Source organism: Sciurus vulgaris (genome assembly GCF_902686455.1).
Source record: "Sciurus vulgaris genome assembly, chromosome: 5".
Classification (NCBI taxonomy): Eukaryota; Metazoa; Chordata; class Mammalia; order Rodentia; family Sciuridae; genus Sciurus; species Sciurus vulgaris.
In genome coordinates this window covers 114265178-114287438 of record NC_136465.1, presented here as the reverse complement: position 1 = coordinate 114287438, position 22261 = coordinate 114265178, and the positions used below count along the sequence as shown (strand labels likewise).

The following is a 22261-nucleotide window of genomic DNA, read 5'->3' as shown; positions in this document are numbered from 1 at the left end:
TTAGAATCCTCTGGCCTCTGTCTCCTGAGTAGCTGGGATTATAGTCAGGTGAATGCTATTGCTCCCGGCTGTATGGTAGCCTTATAGATCAAAAATAAAGGAATATTACAGGTAATCCTCCTTTTGTTCTCTTAGTTGATGGGACCTGAGGGGAATTCATCTTGCTTGCTACTTCATTTCTCTTCAATGGCACTCTCTCCCATGTCTTCTTTTCTTTCTGTCTTTGACTTTCTTCCAACTTCTAACCTTTCTCATCCCACTGACAGGCTCTTCCAATCTCTCTTCATTTTCCCTCTTAAGCCCTGATAACATACATTGTCTGGAGTGAGGATTGATTCTTGTTTTGACTTGTGGAATTCAATCTGGAGGGAATCAGAAGGGAAAGGGCCATTTGGGGAGAGCATAGTAACAAATCTACAGAGAAGGAGCCCAGGAAACATTTTGGTCTGATTTGAGCATAAGCCAGTTATCTTTAGGGAACCAATCGTCTCATCCTCTTCCTTTCTTCTGGGCTCTTTCTTCATCAGAAGCCCTATTTCCAGCCTACAGGCCGGGGGCAAGTACTGCTGGAAAAATGGCCAGACCCAGTGTAAGGACAAGGACTAGGTACAGGATGGACCTAGTGGGGTGGGGCAGAGAATGGAGGAGATAGCCTCTGACCCTAGCTCAGCCCCTTCTGGGGGTCCTGTGTGACCTGCCATAGGTCATGCCCTCTACTCCCCAACTCTAATCTACATCACAAAGCCGGCAGCTCGTAACTCAGAGCCAGCCAGGAAAGTCTGGGATTGATTTAGGGCCTGCTCTGACCAGCTCACTGGATGATGGCCCCTTGGATGTGGGCGGGGACAAGGGTCATGGGTGAAGTTCAGGAAGGAGGGACCTGACCACCACTACATCTACTGCTACATGGTACCTGTAGCAGATCCTTCTGCACTCCTAGTGAATTGTGTGTGTAGGGGGGGTGCATTTTCCAGGCACAGAAGTTCAAAGACCTCTCTGATCAGCCCATTCTCTCTGACTTATCTGGGGCCTTGCTAAGAAAATTGTATTCATGACCCAGAGGGCATTCAGGGACTGCATTCTCAGTCTCAAGGAGTCCTACAAAGGAAAGAGAGCTTCACTGCCCACCGACAGGTTAGCTAATTCCTAAGTTGGCCCTTCTATCCATCACTACCAACCTCAGTTACAAAGAGCTGCTCACAGCCAGGCCTCCCTGCCTGGGCTGCCACAGTCCACCGCCATTTCCATTTAGCTTGCTACATTTCATGGTGAAATACTTTCCATCCATCATTCTCTTCTGGAATTATCACTGAAGAATTTCCTCTACTCTGTTTCAAACTTTTTTGACCATCATCCACAGTAATAGTTAAATCAGGACCCAGGACACATGGAAATACATATAAGTAAAAGTAAAATTTTATAAAATTTTGTGACATACTGTGATGTTCTCTATCTTGTTGTAAGAAGAAAAAGTTTTAAAAATAATTTTTGAGCCCAGGGCAGTGGCGCACACCTGTAATTCCAGTGGCTCAGGAGGCTAAGGCAGGAAGATCTTGAATTCAAAGCCAGCCTCAGCAACTTAGGCCCTAAGCAACTTAGCAAGACCCATTCTCAAAAATAAAAAGAGCTGGGGATATGGCTCAGTGGTAAAGTGCCCCTGGGTTCAATTCCTAGTACCAAAACAAAATAATAATAATTATTACTATTATTTCTTATTTTTAATTATTATATTTTATGAACAAACAATGGGCTGGCACTTACAGTATATGATAAGTAGTCTCTTACTTTTTTTTGGGAGGGGTGGGTGCCAGGGATCAAACCCAGGGCCTTGTGCTTACAAGGCAAGCACTCTACCCACTGAGCTATCTCCCCAGCCCCTGTCTCTTACATTTTTAAACCTTCACAAGTTTTAAAGACTATTTAACAAACACAAATATACACATTATCTTCATAATATGGTAAGTGAGAATAGTAAGATTGGTTTTCATAGCCCCATTTTATAGATGAGGAAACAAAGGCTCAGCGGTTGAGAACTGCTTGAGGTCACCTGGCCAGGAAGTGGCAAAGATAGGCTCCAGGTCCGGCCCTCCTGTTCTTGTTAAGGGTCCCCTGTTCCCTGGAGCTTCTATTTCCCTCTTCTCTGCAGTCATCTCACTTGAGTTCATTGTCATTTCCCAGTATGAAGGGCACCTCCTCCCAGGGGAAGATGGAAGGAAAGCAGCAGAGTAATTCTGTTTTCTGTGTCTTCTCTTAACACTGCACCATCTGTCAGTCCTAGCCTCAGCCTCCACCCTCTACCCAAGAGGCCAGAGTCGGGGGAGAAGGCCATTTTCCCGGGGCGTTTGGGCCTTGAGAACCCTCCCACCAAGAGACTCAGAAGACCCACAGAAAGCTCTCGTTTTTTTGCCTGCTCAGAATCAACAACAGTGAACTAGCATTACAGAGGACCACACGGGAGCAAGATGGGAGGAAGGACCTTCTGAGGCAGAGGAATAACACGAGGTGAGCCACCCCTCCCCCACCCACCCCCACCTCTGGGAGGCACCAGAGCGGTGGGCAGGGCGAGCTGGTCGCTGCAGCCGGAGCCCTGCAAGCCACTACGGGTGAGGGCAAGTCAGTCCATCTCACAGGGGCCGAGGCAGATTTATGGGGCCTCGGGTGTGGCTGGCTGTTACTCAGCCTCTGACTTTTTAATTCCCCAGTCTTCTCACCCACCCCGCCCCCTCCCCAAGAAGGCCTTTGTGCAGGACAATGAGGAATCTATAAATTCCGGGGGACAGGGATGTGGGGGAGGGGAACACCGGCCACTTCAGCGCCCCCTACCTGCCCTGGTGGCCCTGCATACATAATCAGGGGTGGCTTCTACGGACCTGTCCCACCTCAGCTGATCCATCCTGGAGCCAGACAGGTGGACCAAATCTCACCACCATCTTTTACAGATGAAAAAACTGAGGCTCAGAGGATGACCACCCTGTCTCTAATCCCTGCTGCATTCACTCGGCTTGCACTCCTTCTTTCTCCTCCTCTTGCTTGTTCCCTGTCCTCTGGCCAGTCAGGCATTCACTCAACAAACACCTACGGACTTCCAGCTCTGTGTGACAGGCCACATACTGGCAAAGGAGTCAGATATTGGTGAGACCCAGGCCCTTGTGCTGAGTGCTGCACAGCACTGGCCTGTGGTTCCAGAGACACCCAAGGCTAGCTATTGGTGACCTGCACTGGTGCCCTCATTCTTTCGTGGGCAAGTCCTCTGTGGCTGATGAAGCACCTTCCTGAGCATTTTTTAGTTGAATCCTGAATGTAGCCCTGCGGTTAGGTAATTATTTACACCTCCTCCACCATTTTGCTAATATGGCTTCTTGTTGCTCAGAATCCTCTGGAGGGCTGCAGAACTGAACCAGGAACTACACCCTTTCCTCTGCACCACTGTGGGCCTTGTGGGCACCCAGAGTAAGGGCATGACTGTGACTAAATTGACCCTTACCCCCTTGACCAAACTAGCCCCATGCCAGCTCCTACTGTGCTGACCCTGCCCCAGGTGTTCTGTTCGACTTCTGTTTGTTTCCACCTTCCTCTAATAGTTATTGACTCCCCCCCACACCTTTACATTTATTTACCCTACCTACATATCTATTATACAGTAATAATTAATGAATTCAATTCTTATGATGCACATTCATGTTCATTGAATAACTATGCACTTTTTTTTTTCTTTTTTGGCAGTATTAGGGACTTGAACCTAGGGGTGCTGTAACACTGTGTTATGCCCCCAGCCCTATTTTTCCATTTTGATTTTGAAACAAGGTCTTACTAAGTTGCCCAAGCTGGTCACAAATTTCTTTATTAAAAAAAAAAAAAAAAAATTAGGGGCTGGGGATATAGCTCAGCTGGTAGAGTGCTAGCCTCACATGCACAAGGTCGTGTTAAAAACAAATTAGTTGTAAATGGACACAATACCTTTATTTCATTTATTTATTTTTTATGTGGTGCTGAGGAGTGAACCCAGTACCTCACATGTGCTACGCAAGCGCTCTACCACTGAGCTACAACCCTTGCTGCTGGCTTCAAACATTTGATCCTCCTGCCTCAGCCTCCTTACTCACTGGAATCACAGGCCTGTGACACAACTCTGGCATGACCACACAGTCTTCTGTGTGTTCTGTTGTAGAGCTATGTACATGGCGTGTCTGCTTGTAAACTGAGGATGTGAGTGTCTACTTCATAGGGAAGTTGGGCAAATTAAACTAGGTAAGCCATGTAAAGTGCTTAGAATAATGCCCAGCACATAGTAAGCACTCTAAGTGTGGACTAAGATTATTGTTCTCATAAACCACAGCCTGCCTGTGTGTGCAAGGCATCTGGGTGAACACAGGTGCATACAGGTATTTCTTGGAGGTGACTGAATGGGCTAGCATTCATTTTCAGGAGCTTTTTCATTCTGTAAATGTGTACATATTGTGTACCTCCAAGGTTTGTTTCAGGCATTGCACTAGCAGATAGCCAGAATGACAAAGTCCTGAACCCATGAAGCTGACATTTTGGCAAATGAAGCCAACCACAAACCAGTTGAATAAGGAAGAGGATTACAGCATGTAGTGAGTCCTGTAAAGAAATATGTATGGTTAAGTGACAGAGTGAGTGGGCAGATGGGGTGGCTTTGTGTTGCAGTCAGGATGTTAGGAAGAAACCTATGAAGGAGCTAGGTAGAGCCATTTAGGCAAAGGGGCCAGCAAGGCCAAGGCCAGAGGTTGGGAAAGCTGGCCAAGTTCAAGGAACAGAAAGGCAATGGATGTGAGCAGAGGTAGGCAGGAGAGGGGAGGAGGAGGGGTCGGCATAGGCAGGGGCCAGGGGGAAAAGTCGGGAAACCTTGGCTGTTTCTGACTGATATGTTTAAAGGTCCCTCTGGCTGCAGTGTGACTTGATTGTTGGAGAGTGAACAGGAGCCCCTGGAGTTGTGCAAGGAAGTAACAGGGTGTTTGTGGGGGTCGGGGGCTGCTGATTTAAGATCTATCCTAGAGACACAGGGACAAAATTCAGGGTGAGGACAGGAGAGGAATTTGGGAAAGGAAAAAGGACCAGAGGGCTGAACTGGCCCTGTTGTTTCTATTCCAGGTCAGGAGAATCCTCCTGCCCTACTGCCCCTGCTCCTAACCCACAGAGGCCAACACTAACCATGTGCTTTTCCTTGTCTCCACAGCCAGCAGTCCTAAATCAGGGGCAGTCCAGGCTGGTTCATGATGGTCCTTTGTGAGAAAAGGTGTTCCCTGCTTTCCTCCGTAATGAGTTGCACCTGCCAAGACCCACGGGTTGGATTCGAACCCCGTTCACCCTTTCCGTCCTGAGGTCACTTAGATGCATTAGATATTAGATGCATTACGGTAAATCCCCCCCCCCCGCCCCCGCTCTCCCACCCTGGGCCAGTGGACCTGGAAATAAATATTCCAAGCTTTGAAAAACTACAGACCCGGGGCTGGATGGGGCACTGGCCTGAAACAACTCTAGGAGTAGGGGAGGAGGTGGCCTTTCCGAAGAGACCCGATCCCTGAAGAAGGAGGGGTTCCCACCTGGCACTCAGGCCTTTTCCCGTGCGCCGGCCACCTGAGTGTTCCAAGGCGCCCCCGCGGGTTTGAGGGCTGGGGACACCGCCCCTCGACCGGCGCAAGCCAGAAAGGCCGACCTTCCGGCCTCGGGCTGCGGGCGGGGGAGGGTCGGAGCGTAATTGCTGCCATCTGCTCCCTCTGCCCTTCCCTTCCCCCACGGCCCGAACGCCCGCCGAAGCTCTAGCCAGTCGGGCCCCGCGGGCTAAGGGCCGGGACTATCGGAGCCCCGCAGGCTCCCGTGGTGGCTGCGGACTGGGGCCGGAGTCGCGCGGCGACATTCAGGCTCTGCCCCTCGGGAGTCAGCCTTGGGGAGGATCCGGGGCTGACCCTCGGCAGCTCCCAGCGCTGGCGCGCCCCGCTGGGCGGTTAGCACTTGCCTTGGGATGTGGACGCATCGATCTGGGACCCGACGGATGTGTGACTGTGTGTGTGGGAGGGGAAGGGCGGGGAGCCGCAGAAGCCAAGGCCGAGCCTCGAGCGAGTGGAAAGGAGGCAGAACTTGGCTCTGGAGGCGGAGCTGACAGGCTTGCCTGCCCCTGCACCTATCAGAACACGTGCTGGGTCTGCAAAAGGGGCACGCGGCACCTACTTTTTTGGTGCGCCCTGGGGATTTGATTCCAGAGAGTCTGAGAAGCCATAACCTGCTGTGGGCAAGTTGCAAGTCCCGTTGGTCCCAGGCATCTCCATAGCCTTGCTGTAACCTTGGAAAGCCCCCTCCGCCCTTCGGGGCAGGCGGAATTGGTGACAGGGTTATGTTTCTGCGATAGAGCTGGGAACCCTGAGGAAGCAGAGACTCTCTGGGGAAGAGGGAGCCTGGGCTGCAAGTTAGTGTCGAGGCCATCTTCTGGGGTCTCTCCACCATCAACTTGACGGGTGAAGTGGGGTCTTAGTACAGCTGGGGGTATGTCAGTGGATGTTTGGGATTCACTTTTAGTGCCACCATGGCTTTAAATAATCTGCTTTATTTTTCTCCTAAGAAAGAACACTTCTGCCCAGCACTCTGAACCTTCCCCACCCTCTTTTTTTCTTTGAGTTGCTGGCGATAGAACCTGGGACCTTGCACATGCTGGCAAGCCCTCTACCACTGAGAAACATCCCCAGTCCATGCTACTTATTTTTTATTTATTTATTTATTTATTTATTTATTTATTTATTTATTTTATTTTATTTTTTAATTCTAGTCATTGAAATACAGAGCAGAGGAAGTTCAGGAAGCCACTCATCCAGGTCACCTGGACAGGCAGATGTTCTTCCTGCCCAGAACTCAGTTCCTCATTTTGCAGCACAGACTGCTCACTGTCTCCCCCTCCTGCTATGACAAAACTGTGTTAGGCACCAAGATCCAATCACCAGGCTGGTGGCCTGATTAGCACAGTGAGCCTTGGAGATGCCAAGCAAGCCTGTGGTCAGCCGTGAAGACACTCTCCCTGCAAGGACGGGAAGCACTGTGAGATGTTCTGGAATCCCAGAGCCCACTGGATAACCTGAGGTTAATTGTCTTCTGCAGAGACATCGGAGCTGGGGTTGGAAGGAGTAGTGGAAGTTCCACCAGCAGAAGAGGAAAGGTATCCCAGGCAGGAGGAACAGGGTGTGCAAAGATCCAGGAGTTTGCAAGAAGATCAGTGTTGGGGAAGAGTGAGAGTTTGATGAGCCCGGAGCACATGTTGGAGGGGAGGTGTGAACTGTGGTAAGGAGGAAGCAGGTGTGCAGCAGGAGACTGAAGTGCCACGTAAGCCAGGCCAGGGGAGTTAGACTTGAGTTTGCTATAGCAAATTGAATATCTGCACAGGAAAGGGCTGATAGGAACATAAATGGCCAGGAGTGAAGCTCACAGGAAGTGAGATAAAAAGGTCAGTGCTAACCCTGCGATAAAAAGGCTATTCAGGGAAGGGGCTGTAGCTCAGTGGTAGGGCACTTGCCTAGCACCCTTGAGGCCCACCCAGCACCACACACATGCACAAAAAAAGTCTGTTCATTCACCTTGGAGGTGGCAGGTTCTAGTGGGGGACTTTGGAGCATAGGGAAACCCCAAGGATTCCTTCTGAGGGCCTCAGTTGCTAGGCTGCTTAGCCAGTTATTGCCATGTGGGAATGCAAGCCTAGGTGTTGCCAGATGTTTTCAAGAAAAATTAGATATGTAGACTTTCATGTGTTGCTACTGGTTTTTAAGTGCTCACAACTATTTTTTAAAGTATTTTTTTAGTTGTCAATGGACCTTAATTTAATTAATGTATTTATATATACACAATGCTGAGAATCGAACCAGGGCCCTGCACATGCCAGGCAAGCGCTCTACCACTGAGCCACAACCCCAGCCCCTGACAACTATTTTTTAAGACTTTAAAATACTGTGAGTGTCCAAAATACCATGACACAAACATATCTGGGGACCAAGTTGGACCCATTGGGCACCACTCTTCAACAGTTGTAGAGTTGCTGGAAAGTTATGGGAAGTCTTGTAAGGAGGGAAAAGATCGGAGTGGCAGGTGGAGGTTTTAGGATGCTACTGGGGCAGTGTGGAGGAATGGCCTGGTGGCTATTCAGAAGGGGAAGTTGCAGTTACCCACACTAGACTGTGACCTTGATAAAAGCAGCTGAGGGAGAGAGGAGGGAGGACTCTCCAGGCACAGTGTAGGGGTCTTCAGGGATTAGCTTTCCCTAGAGTGTTAAAGGTTTAAAGACTCCTAACTCTTTATCCCCTTTAAGGGGAAGAAGAAGAAGAAGGAGAAGGAGAAGAAGAAGGAGAAGAAGAAGACCCCGAAGTTGGGTGCTGGTGGCCACCCCATGGGGCTGGGTAGGATATTCCAGAAAGCTTGACGAGGTGGGGCCATGCTGGGGGAGGGCTCAGGAATCCAGCCTGGCCTTCAGGAAGACCCCAGCTAGCCCTAATGGGAACCACACGTGGGGTGAGCTTGGAATCCTGGATTGCCTGTGACGTTTGACTTTGGAATCAGACCCTCGGCTGGGGTCACTCATGACCTGCTGAAGTCTGAGGTCTCCCAGCCCTGCTCCCTTTGTAATGGCTGCCAGACTTATTCTGCTCAGCACCCAGCCCCGAAGCCTGCCCGGTTGCTGGAGAATCAAGAGCACCTAATTCCTGGGGGCCAAGGGTAGATGCCATCAGAGATAGAAGAAGTTCCTTCCAGGAAACTAAAGCAGAGTTTCCTGAACTTTAACAGCCCTTCTGGAGCCCTGAGCTGCCTTGTAGAGCTAGTACCCTCAACCTCCATCCTCCATCTTGGGTTCTCTGTTGCTCTGGTGGTCGGCAGCCTCCCATGCCCATGGGGTTAATTTCTTGCCTGACTTAAGGCACCAGGAGCAAGGAATAGTCCAAACATAGGGGTAGAGCCCTGTGAGCAGGTGTTTTACTCCCAAAACTTGCCTGTTAAAACTGGGAGGATCAGGCAGAATGACTCAGGAGACTGAGGCAGGAGTTCAAGGTCAACCTCAGCAACTTAGCAAGGCCCTATGCAATTCAGAGAGACTCTGTCTCTAGATAAAATATAATAATGTGGCTCAGTAGTGAAGTGCCCTGGGTTCAATCCCTGGTACCACAAAAACAGAAAACGAAAGAAAACAAAGAACAACAAGAAACCAAAACAAAACGGGAGGGGGTAGGTCTCTCCTAGCATACTTTCTTCTCTCCTAACCCCCAAACATCCTGGCTGAGGGACTGAAGTTGTGTGAAAATGAGTCTCAGTATACAGAAGGCTAAAAAATCTGGTCCTTGCGTGGCTCACCCAGGCTTTGGGCCCTGCCATCACATCTCCTAAACCCTCTTCATAACCCTCTGTCTCTGTGTGGTGGACGCACTTTCTGCTTCAGTCCCTGACACTCCCAGTGCCCACCTCTGGCCCAGCCTCCTTCCCCTTGGTACCTTCCATAAGAACTTCCAGGCAGCCTGCTCAGCATCAGGCCAGGGGCCCAGGAGCGGGGACAGGAGGCATTCCTGGGGGAAGGGGAGAGGGGAGGAAGATGGCAGAGCCTCCACCTCTCTTCCAGCGCAGATATATGCTGCCAGAACCATGCTTTCTATCTATGTTGAAGATGGCCAGCCCCTGGCAAAGGCAGTAGGGCCAGGGACCTATGGGCCTCTCCTGCTCTCTGCTCAGGAGGAAGCCTTCTGTGCCTGCAGCTATTCCACTTCTGGTGGGATCCCAAGGCTTCAGCATTGGTCGGGGTCCACAGCCGAGGTCCCTGAGTTTTAAGTGATCAGGCATGCGCGCGAGACAGAGCAGGCATAATTAGGGCGGCCCCCCTTGATAGGACTTGTCACCACCCTCTTTTGCAGGGTAGCCCAGTCTCCCAATGGAGAGGAGGTTCAGAGGCTTCCAGAGAACGGAAATTCAGCCGCAGTTGTAAGAGGTGAGAGAGCGCTGGGGCTAGGAGCAGGGGCGAGGGTAGTCCCTCCAACCCCATCCCCCCGTGCGGTTTCGGGAAGCGTTCCCAATGAATATTTAATAGCTCAGCGCTGGGCCTGATTGAATTTTAATGTGGGTGACTTGAGCCCTGGAGCCCGAGTCCAGGCAATTAGTCAGGAGCCATTAACGCTGACGGAGCTGATTTATGGGCGGGACCTGGCTCGGGCCGGGGGCGCCCAGGTTTTCCGCTGCCCGGGATTGGGCGGCAAAGTCTCTCCTGCCAGCCAATCCGTACGGCCGTCTCCACCTGCTTTGCGTCTCATTTGCATAGCACGGCCAGTGGGCAAACTTGGGTGGTGGCATGCGGGGAGACCCGGGGTAGGTGGAGGAGGGCAGAGGGCTTGGCTCTGCTCCTGGGGTCGGCAAACATTTCAGGCGATGCCAGGAAAACCTCTCCGTTTTGCCGTGGGATTCCATCGACCACCCCGCCTTTCCAGGCCCCCCCCCCCCCGCCCCCGTACACTCCAGTAGGGCCGGGTTCTAGGGGAAAATTCCAAAGGAGAAGGAGCAGTAGCGTCTAGGGCCCATCTGAAAATCGCACTGAGTTGTCGGCCTGAGAACCAAACAAAATGCTCTGCTATTAAAGACGGGAACCTTATGGAGCCATTATTATACGCCTTGCGCTGTGCTGCTATAGCTCGCCCGCCTTGCTGCTGCTCTGTCTCCCCTGCCCTCTTGCTCCCCACCTCCAGCTTATGCACTGATGTGGGTGGGACTGTAGGTTGTGAGGGTTCTGGGTTATGCTCTAGAGGACCAGGGTTGAGGACAAGGGGCTGGAGGAGACGGCCCTCCTCCCCTCCCATCCTTCATCCCCCTGACCTGTGTGAATGAGCTGGGACTCAAGCCTGGAGTGCTCTATTGAACTATGCCCGACCCCTTAAATCATAGGTCAAGGATTTAGCTGGCCTGTCTGCTGCCACTCTGGCAGGTGGCCTCCTTCTCGCCCCCCGCCCCTCTTTTCCCAGTCTTCATGCAGCAGGCAGTGGGAAAGTGGTGAGGGCAGGCATCCTCCCCTTACCAGGCAAGCATCCCTATGGTCCAAGCCTATCTAAGCTGGGATGACGAAAGCCTGTGGTCTGTATAGGAGGCATGAGTAATGGAGGCAGGTGAATAGAGGCCCAAGCTGGAATGTCAGTCCCTGCTGGGAGGCCACAGAGAACTTGGCAGGGAACAGGAAGACTTCCTGGAAAAGGTGGGACAGAATGGAGACTGGAAGGAAAGGAGGGACAGGGTGAAAGAAAAGAATAAGGAGTGGAAATCCTCTGTAGGGGAACATCCTCTTTGAGGCACGAGAGAGTAAGCCAACACTCTGAAGGTCCCACACATCAACTGTGGTTAGTACTCTGGTGGCAGTAGCTGGGGCATGCACAGCTGGCCTAAGCAAATGAGGCATCATGTGAAGGATGATGAAAACGTCACTAATGGGCATCTGCTGTGTGCCAGGCACTACCCTAAAGAAATTTATTTCATTTCATGTAGAGCAATCTAAAGAGGTATGTAGTCTTAGAATTCCCATGTCACAGCTCCACGTGGTGGAACCTCCCCTGAAGAGCATGGCAGTCTGGTCCCCCAGGAACATCAAGGTTCTGTTAGCAAGTAAGGAGGGCAAATTACCCTTATGCTGGTAAATTACCCATAGTGATTGGTTTTTGCCTGCTTCTTGTCATTCCTAGAATTCAGATTTTGTACAAGGATCCCACCTCAATGAATGAAACCTACATGCAACCCAGGAGTAAATCATGATGCATTGATACAATCCTAGTACTCCTGTCCTCTAACCAGGGATTGATTTAAGCATAAAGACAATGGAAGACACCGCCTCTGGCCACCTAATGTATTCTCCTCTCTTCTTCCTTAAAGAATAAAATTTTATTTAAGGTGACCAAGTGCCTAACTAAAAAATGCTACTATCATTTCTTACAGCTAGGTCTGGTCATGTGACCAAGTTCTGATGAATGAGATGTAAACAGATGTGTTCTGTGGGACATCTGAGCAAGTCATTTAAGAGAGCTGATTCTGCTGATGACCAACATTTGTTCTTCCTCTTTTGCTCACTTTGGTCTGCAACATAGTTCTGATGGCTGGAACTCCAACAGCCATTTTGAAATGTAAGATAAATTTGAGAATGAAATGACATAAAATGGGTAGCATACGGGCCCCTGATGGCACTGACATTATGGAGTCCCCACACTGGCACTGCCTACCTTTTAAAGGTCATATGTGACTTTTATGTGAGAAAGAATAAGCTTCAGTCTTATCTAAATCACACTGAGTTTAGCTAATATATGTAACTATACTTCATTCTAACTAACAGAGGCAGAGCATAATTTCTGGTCAACTATACAGGAGGGAAGAGCTGGATATGTCTGGGAAAGATTTTGTTGCTCTTCAAAGAAGGCATCGGGGAGGAATTTTTGGATGCACAGAGGATGCTTTGAACTGCATCAGTCATTTTGTGAACATGGGGGAAACCATCCAGAGACACAGAAAATGTATAAGTGTTGGGATATAAATACAGAAGGAGCTTGGATCCTTGGACATGGAATTGAGCCTCTGAATTAGCTCTGGAACCACCACTTCTTAAGACTTCTCATGTGACATTCTGCTTAGTCCATTCTGAGAAGTACATTTGGTCACATTTTAACATTTTTGAAATCAGTATACATCTTAGAATCAACAGCATCTTAATCTCTGTCAGCTAGATAGCCTCTGTGACTTGCCTGTCCTTCTTGAATGTGTGAATTTGATGGTTTTCCTGGTATCATGACAGGACCATGTCTGTGTGGTTCCAAAGGAAATCCTGGAGGTAATAGTGGTAGTAGTGGGCAACTTGAGAATGGCCCTGGAGGTCCTCTCCTCTGCTCTTTGTGGCCTTGGGCAGCCTCCTCCCACCTTGTTCTGGAGTTGCTCTGTCTGAGATCATATGGCAGAAATCATGACATGTCGCTTCTGATGTTAGGTTATAAAAAGACTGTGGCTTCTGTCTTGAACATTCACTCATACTCTTGGATTATTTTGCGGTGTAGGAGGTCAGCTATCATCACGTCATGAAGACAGTCAGGAGGTCTACAGAGAGGCCCTCATAGTATGGACCTGAGGTATCCAGCCAGTGACCAACTAGGAACTGAGGTTTGCCAACAACCATGTGAGTGAACTAAGGAATGGATTCTCCAGGCCCAAGACTGCAGCCTTGGTACACAGCTTGAGTATGACTTTCTAAGAGACCATGATAAGCTAGAACCATCCTGCTAAGTCACTTGTAGATTCCTGATTCCTGACCTTTACCAAGTATAAGAGGAATAATGCTTTGTGGCTTAAAACTGCCAAGATTTGGATATTTTTTTAAAATTAAAAAAAATTTTTTTAGTTGTCAATGGACCTTTATTTCATTTATTTTTATGTGGTGCTGAGCATTGAACCCAGTGCCTCACACATGCTAGGCAAGCGCTCTACCACTGAGCCACAAACCCAGCCCGATAGAACAATTCTTAAGAATGTGCTGCTGAGGCTATTTATGCTAAGCCCATGGCCAACATCATTCTTAATGGAGAAAAACTGAAACCATTCCCTTAAAAAACGGGAACAAGACAGGGATGTCCTCTTTCACCACTTCTATTCAACATTGTCCTCGAAACTCTAGCCAGAGCAATTAGGCAGACTAAAGAAATTAAAGGGATACGAATAGAAAAAGAGGAACTTAAGCTGTCACTCTTTGAGGATGACATGATTCTATATTTAGAGGATCCCAAAACCTCCTCCAGAAAACTTCTAGACCTCATCCATGAATTCAGCAAAATAGCAGGCTATAAAATCAACATGCATAAATCTAAAGCATTTTTATATGCAAGTGATGAAACAGCTGAAAGAGAAATGAGGAAAACAACTCCATTTGCAATAGCCTCAAAAAGAAAAAAAAATTTGGGCATCCATCTAACCAAAGAGGTAAAAGATCTCTACGATGAAAACTACAAAACATTGAAGAAAGAAATTTAGGAAGACCTTAGAAGATGGAAAGATCTCCCATGTTCTTGGATAAGCAGAATTAGTATTGTCAAAATGGCCATACTACCAAAAGTGCTATACAGATTCAATGCAATTCCAATTAAAATCCCAATGACGTACCTTACAGAAATAGAGCAAGCAGTCATGAAATTCATCTGGAAGAATAAGAAACCCAGAATAGCTAAAGCAATCCTTAGCAGGAAGAATGAAACAGGGGGTATCACAATACCAGAACTTGAACTATACTACAAAGCAATAGTAACAAAAACAGCATGGTATTGGCACAAAAATACACAGGTAGATCAATGGTACAGAATAGAGGACACGGACCCAAACCCAAATAAATACAATTTTCTCATACTAGACAAAGGTGCCAAAAATATGCAATGGAGAAAAGATAGCCTCTTCAACAAATGGTGCTGGGAGAATTGGAAGTCCATATGCAACAGAATGAAGCTAAACCCCTCTCACCCTGCACAAAACTCAACTCACAATGGATCAAGGACCTTGACATCAGACCAGAGACCCTGCATCTTATAGAAGAAAAAGTAGGTTCAAATCTTCACCTTGTTGGCTTAGGATCAGACTTCCTTAACAGGACTCCCATAGCACAAGAAATAAAAGCAAGAATCAATAACTGGGATAGATTCAAACTAAATAGCTTTCTCTCAGCAAAGAAAAGTATCAGCAATGCGAAGAGAGAGCCTACAGAGTGGGAGAATATCTTTGCCACTCATACTTCAGATAGAGCACTAATTTCCAGAATATATAAAGAACTCAAAAAACTCTACACCAAGAATACAAATAACCCAATCAACAAATGGGCTAAGGATATGAACAGACACTTCACGGAAAAAGATCTACATGCAATCAACAAACATATGAAAAAATGTTCACCACGTTTAGTAATAAGAGAAATGCAAATCAAAACTACACTAAGATTCCATCTCATCCCAATTAGAATGGCGATTATCAAGAATACAAGCAACAATAGGTGTTGGAGAGGATGTGGGGAAAAAGGTACACTCATACATTGCTGGTGGGGTTGCAAATTAGTGCAGCCACTCTGGAAAGCAGTGTGGAGATTCCTTAGAAAATTTGGAATGGACCTACCATTTGACCCAGCTATCCCACTCCTTGGCCTATACCCAAAAGACTTAAAATCAGCATACTACAGAGATACAGCCACATCAATGTTCATAGCTGATCAATTCACAATAGCCAGACTATGGAACCAACCTAGATGCCCTTCAATTGATGAATGGATAAAGAAACTGTGGTATATATATATACAATGGAATATTACTCAGCTATAAAGAATAATAAAATTATGGTATTTGCAGGCAAATGGATGAAATTGGAGAATATCATGCTAAGTGAGATAAGCCAATCTCAAAAATCCAAAAGACGAATGATCTCACTGATAAGCGGATGATGACACGTAATGGGGGGTTGGAGGGGGGCAAGAATGGAGGAAGGAGGGACTGTATGGAGGGAAAAGAGAGGTGGGAGGGGTGGGGGGAAGGAAAAAAATAACAGAATGAATCAAACATCATTACTCTATGTAAATGTATGAATATACAATGGTATGGTGTCACTCCATGTACAAACAGAAACAACATATATCCCATTTGTTTACAATTAAAAAAAAAAAAAAAAAAGAATGTGCTGCTGAATTTGTTATCTATTTCTGCATAAAAAACTATTCCAGGGACTGGAGTTGTGGCTCAGTGGTAGAGTGCTTGCCTAGCATGCGTGAGACACTGGGTTTGATCCTCAGCACCATATAAAAATAATAAAATAAAGGTATTGTGTTTGTCTGCAAGTAAAAATTTTTTTAAAAAAAGAAAGAAATGGGGCTGGGGAGATAGCTGAGTCGGTAGAGTGCTCGCCTTGCAAGCACAAGGCCCTGGATTCAATCCCCAGCACCACAAAAAAAAGAAAGAAATGTTCTATCACCAATATTCATGATATTCCAAATGATGATTGTGTGGAAAAACAGACATTGACAGCTCAGAACTGAAAGATGATTCCAAGAATTAGACTCTGACAAAGTTTTAAGAAAACCTTTAGAGATTTATTTCACCTACTTTTTTTTTGTTGCACATATGTACAAGAATAATTTATGTTAAAAATCTCCATGTAAGGGCTGGGAACATAGCCCAGTTGGTAGAGCACTTGCCTCGTAAGCACAAGACCCTAGGTTCAATCCCCAGCACCACATAAAATCAAAGACAAAACAAAAACCAATTTCCATGTAAGTGTAAGAGCTTTTTTAGTAAATATAAAATAAAAAATCTATATGATAAGAACCATTTTCAGTTTAATCAGTAGTGTGTTTTTTCTTTCTCTTGGTACGTAAAGTAGCAGTCTTATTGACTTTGGTGGCATCTAAATGGGATGAAATACGGTGTCTTTTCCTTATCGTACAAGCTATCTTGAAGGGGATTTTCCAGGACTTGCAGCAGAGGATTTCTAACTCAGGGGAATATGGAAATCAGGTTGAGGAAGAGGAAATAAGGGTAAGAGAACAAATGTATGAGGGAGAGTGGCAGGTGGTTGGACAAGGGTTGGTGGCAAATAGTTCAAAAATACTTACAGAATACCCATATTGTTCCCTGTTGAAGTGTTTTTGTCCTAATCCTCCATTGGCTTACTAAAAGCCTGGAGATTTTTGGTCCCCCCCACCACCTTTTTTTTTTTTTTCTTGGTACCAGGAATTGAACCCAGAGGTGCTTCACCACTAAGCCACATTCCCAGCCCTTTTTATTTTATTTTTTTTATTTTGAGACAGTCTTGTCAAATTGCTTAGGGTCTCACTAAGTTGCTGAGGCTGAGCCTGGAGTCTTATTCTTGGTGCCTAGCAAATGCTGGCTGCCTTAAAAATGCTTGTATTTCCCAAACAAAAACAGGGACACGTGACCTGACATGGGTTTCCTACCTTTCAACTTTTATTTGTTGCCAAAATCCTTTATGGGTTTACCCATTCACGACTTTGTGACTGATAGGAGGAGTGATGGAAACTTGCATGCGGATGCCCTCCTTAGCTTCAGGAGGTGTGGCAATGGTTGAGCAAATGTCCATGGGCCAAAATCTGCACTGGGCATGAGAAAGGGCTGGAGTTGGGGTCCACTTGGTGTTTTGGACAGTTAATCATTGGTCACCATTTATAGATTTTTTGAGGGATTAGTCACTGGTGGACCACCGGTGGGAGCCGGTATATATCAACCCACTTTAGAGGGGGAATCTGGGGCCCAGGTCACTGAGTTCCCAGGGTAAATTAGGGCAGATCCGGATTTGACCCTGGGCACTCTGGCTCCATGCCTGTTCTTGTCTTAGTCACTACATTCACGCGCTTGCGATCTGTGGGAAATTTAGCAACCACTAACCCCAAGCCCCCAATTTTACAGTTGAAGAGCAGCGGCCTGAGAGGGAGCAGGGCTGCCAAGGGCCGGGCGCTGGGGATGGGCGTGGGGAGCAGGGCGCCAGGCTGCAGGCCGGGAGCAGGCACGCCTTGATGCTGGGTGGAAGGGAGTGGGTTCGGGAGGCCACGGGCCTCCTCATTCCCGGGATTCCCCAGGCAGCCATTGTCCGGGAGGAATGTCGGGCGGCGGGAGGGCGGGGCGGCTTCCGGCTGCTCGCGCAGCTTTGTGCTCTTCCCGGGCCCTGGGCGGCGCGGCCCTCGGGGCAGTTTCCTGGGCTTCCAGGGCTGGTCTGAGAAATGAAGCTACTGGAAGACGCACTGGGCCCTGAAAGGGCTTTCTGGAGGGGACTTGCCAGCCGCTGAAGCTCCTGGCAGCTAAGGAGAGTCACCCCAAGCCTTCCCAGGAATGATCCTAAGCAGTGATGCACAGGTGCGCACACAGGTGGCCTCACGAGTTTGTTCATCAAACTTTATTTTAGGAATGAGCAATGAAGGAAACTTGTTAATCATGCCCACATGGTGGAATATTAAACTGTCATTAACAATTGTGTGGAATAGCGGGTGCGGTGGCCCATGCCTGTAATCCCAGCAGCTGAGGCAGGAGGTTCACAAATTCGAGGACAGCCTCAGCGATTTAGCAAGACCTAGTATGAAAATTAAAAAAATAAATAAATAAAAAGGGCTGGAGACATGGCTCTGTGGTTAAGCACCCCTGGGTCCCATCCAGGGTTCAAAAAAAAAAAAAAAAAAAAGTGTGGGGGCGTGTGCCTGTAAGTGCCTGTAATCCCAACTACTTAGGAGGCTGAGGCAGGAGAATGGCAAATTGGATATCAATCCCACCAATTTAGAGAGGCCCTAAGCAATTTGGTGAGACCCTGTCTCAAAACAAACAAACAAAAAGTGCTGGGGATATAGCTTATTGGTAAACCACTCCTGGGTTCAGCTGTCTGGGGAAGTCTTCAAAAAAAGAGGCTGACTCAAGGTAGAGTACTGTAGGCATTCCATTCCCTGCATGTGTGTGTGCGCGTGCGCGCCCGCGCCCCTGTGTGGTGAGGCCTCCTAAGAATAGCCAGGTGTGGTGGCACAGCCCTGTAATCCCAGGTACCAGGGAGGCTGAGAAAGGAGGATTGCAAGTTCCAGGACAGTCTGATAATTTAGTGAGACCCTGTCTCAAAATAAAAATAGAAAAAAGGACTGAGGATGTAGCTTAATGGTAGAGCATCCCTGGGTTCTTTCCCTGTCCCCATCATACAGTACATGTGTTTCACAGATAGGAAAAATATTTGTTGACTGAGAAAAGCAGATTGCAAAATGGTGTGCAGGTCTTTCTCTCTCTCTGTATATCTGTATCTACATTTGGCAGATTTCAAGAATTTACCAGTGATTACTTCTGGGTAGTGGGAAGGTGTTTAATTTTTTAAAAACACATCTATTGGTGTACCTTATTCATTCATTCATTCATTCATTCATTCATTCATTCATTCATTCATTCATTTATATGGGGTGTCACTGAATTGCTGAGCCTGGCCTTAAAGTGGACTCAAGTGATCTTCCTGCCTCAGCCTCCAGAGTAGGTGGGACTATAGGCACATGCTACCATGCAAGGCATATTTTCAGATTTTTTAAAAAAGGTATTTTATCACTTGTATAACCAAAGCGCGCGCGTGTGTGTGTGTGTGTGTGTACATCCTAGCTGCTTGCTGCTCTGGGCTGGGCCTCCTTCACAGAAATTTTTCTTTTGCTCCTGAGAGTAAGCACAGGCAGCTGTTGAAGCATTACAAAGTGAGCAACGCACAGACAATGTCCCAGCCTAATGAGAGTAATAGCAACAACTCACTTAGCACTTGACAAAGTGCTTCTACACACATTATCTTATTTGAATCCCACCACAGTGCTGTGAGGTCATACCATCCCCTTTTCCAGGTAAGGAGACAGGCTTCAGGAGGTTAAGTGGCTCCCCCCAGGGATAGCAGCAGGAAAGTGATGGAGCCCAGATTCAGCTGTGGCCCTTCAACCACTGCACCCCCGCCCCCCACTCAAGCCAATGACATTCCTTGCATCTGTTCATCTCCCTGCTCCTCTCTCCCACTGCCCCTGATTTCTGTAGGAAGTACTGGAGTCTTAATAATCAAGTCTTTATTCCTAGAACTTAGTACACAGACATCAGTACATGCTATTGAATGAAATATTGAATGAAAGACTGAACATTCGAATATGGAGCCCTGGTGGAGCCAGTCATAGTAGATCCACAACTCCGTTCTTTGTCACCTGTTTTTTTTTTTTTTTTTGGTTTGTTTGTTTGTTTTGATATGGGGATTGAATCCAGGAGCTCTTAACCACTGAGCCACATCCCCAACCCTTTTTTGTATTTTATTTAGAGACAGGGTCTTGCTGAATTGCTTAGGATCTTACTAAGTTGCCAAGACTGGCTTTGAACTTACAATTCTCTTGCCTCAACCTCCCAAACTATTGGGATTACAGGCCTGTGCCACCTTGCCCAGCTAGCCTGTGTCTTTTTGTACTTGCTATGTTACCTGCATTGTTGCTATGTTGCCCTCAGTGACCACAAACCACAAACTCCTGGGCTGAAGGGATCCTCCTGCCTCAGTCTCCTGGGTGTTGGGACTGGAGGTGTGTACACCACCATGCCAGGCTCTTCCCTTTTTGTTAATATTTTGTAGGGACTTTTGGACAATGACTGGCAGCAAGAGTTCTGCAGGATCAGCTGACTGCCCATGTGAACTAAGGCACTGAAGGAACTGGTTTTCTCCCTGCTACACCACCAGATGCTGAGGCAACCACCCTGGAGGCAAAGGGAGCAGAGGGGAGCACCTTGGTCAGCTCCTCTCCCTGCCAGGAGGGAGGTTTCTATTCAGGATCAGTTCTTAGGCAGGATGGGTTCCACACACTGAGCCGACACCCTCCCAGATCCAGAGAGGTGGAGAAGGGTGTGGGTACAGAGGCTGGGCCAGTCAGGGAAGGCAACCTGGAGGAGAGAGCTGGCAGGCTGGGCTAGGAAGGGGAGGAGTCTAGGGCAGAAGAGAGAGAAGCCGGAACCTGCCCCGGCAGCCCAGTCCAGTGCTGGATGATTTAAGTACAACCAGATGTGCTGGGAATCTTCTGTCAGGCCCAGCCCTTGTGAGGGCAGAGTGGGGGTGGGGAGCCTTTTGGGCTACTTGGATTTCTAGTTCCCCACTCTGCCTTAAGTCTGTAAGGATGAGGGAGGGGGCAGCCCAGTGCAGTTCCAGAGGTGCTGGCAAGTCAGGGGTAGGTCTTGCAGGACTGAGTGGAGTCTTCTTTTGGACAGGGTGGGATGGGCTCTAGGTAGTAGGATCTGGGACCAACCCATGAACTCTGGGGGATGGGGGAGGATTAGAAGGATTCTGGGGTGGTGCTACTAGCTCTGCAGGGGGTTGGGGCAGATAGGGGCTTCACAGAGAAGGGCACATCTGAGTTGGGTTCTGAAGGATGAATAGGTGTTCACTGGGCTGATAGGGAAATGAGATTCCAGGTACAGAGACTCAGGTATTAAAATGGGATGGGGGTTTAGGGAGAGGTGCTGTGGGACTATAAGGTACACAGTGTGATCAATATAGGGTGCTGGTATTCACAAACCAAACAGCCTGTATGGGGACATCATGGTCCTCAAGTGTTGGGCTGCCAGAGGTGAAGTGAGGGCTGATGGCCGGCCCCAGCTCCTCCTCTAAGTCTTGAATGGCCTGGCACTGAGGTGGATTTGTGCAGAGGAAGGAACACTTTTCTTGATTCCTAGGGTCCCTCAGCTGGCTGTGGGGTGGGGCCTGGACCCAGACACACCTGTGATGCAGGGGAGGACAAAGCTGGTATAAATTCCTAAACAGGAAGGGTTGGGGTGGGATTGAGCAGGGTTGGGGAGGCACTGGGAACTGGGCCTTGAAGCCCAAACGTCCAGAAGGAGAAGGGTTAGAGCTTCCATTTGCAGGGAGAGCAGACTAGGCCCTGGGGAGCATGCAGGGGGTATTGGCCAGCTGGGTGTGGTGTCCTCTGGGCACACACCCCAGTTCCCCAGCCAGGACACATTTCCTTCCTTTCCTGCCCATAATGACTCCTGAGTGGCAGCCAGAGAACCACAAAGAGAGGTTTCCCCGCCCTTTCCTCTTCCTTTCCTCCATTTATTTCTTCCTTCCCTTTCCCCTCCCTCCCCCTATCCCCACTCAAAGGCCATTTTACTTCCTTTCTCCTCATTCCACCTGATCCTCCTTTCCTTACTTCCTCTCCTCTGGCTTACATTAGCTCCCTCTAACTCTCCTCCCTCCCTCCAAAACACTCATGTGGATTCTCCATGAGCCAGTGGGGTTATTTTTCTGAGTGTCTTTAGAAGTCCTTGTTGCTGGTCTCTGGGCCAGGAAGGTGTGACACTCACACATGCTTCTACCCATACACTATGCCCCCACCTATGCCTGTGATGGCACTTGGCTGCACATCCAGGCACAGCCCCTTCCTCCTGGGGTGGGGTGAGAGTGGGATTCTCTGCCTTTGATGTGAAATAAGCAAAAGGGCTGGGAATGAATGGAGAGGCCTCCACAGAAGTCAGGCATTATGCCATCATTACCACTATTATTATCCAATCCATTGCTGGGCACTTGAGCTGTCCTGGGATGATCACAATGACCTCAGCAAGGGACTCTCAAGACACAGATCCCTTGCCTTGAAAGAGGGGTTAGCCAATAGTCCTCAGAGATTAGACTCCCAGGACCTGGCCTAGAAGGCCAGGAGGTAGAGTTACCATACAGGGCCATTTGCCAGGACTGAGTATCTGTCAGCTTAGGAAGGATG

General features: G+C 48.2%; 1 long non-coding RNA gene across 1 annotated transcript; it reads right to left on the bottom strand.

Annotated features, from left to right (window-relative positions):
* Positions 1–3852: 3852 nt before the first annotated feature.
* Positions 3853–6681, bottom strand: LOC306661857. Its single transcript, XR_013763983.1, has 2 exons — positions 5978–6681; positions 3853–5290 (listed from the first exon to the last, which is right to left on the bottom strand). It is a non-coding gene; the product is annotated as an uncharacterized lncRNA (long non-coding RNA).
* Between the last annotated feature and the right edge of the window lie 15580 nt (positions 6682–22261).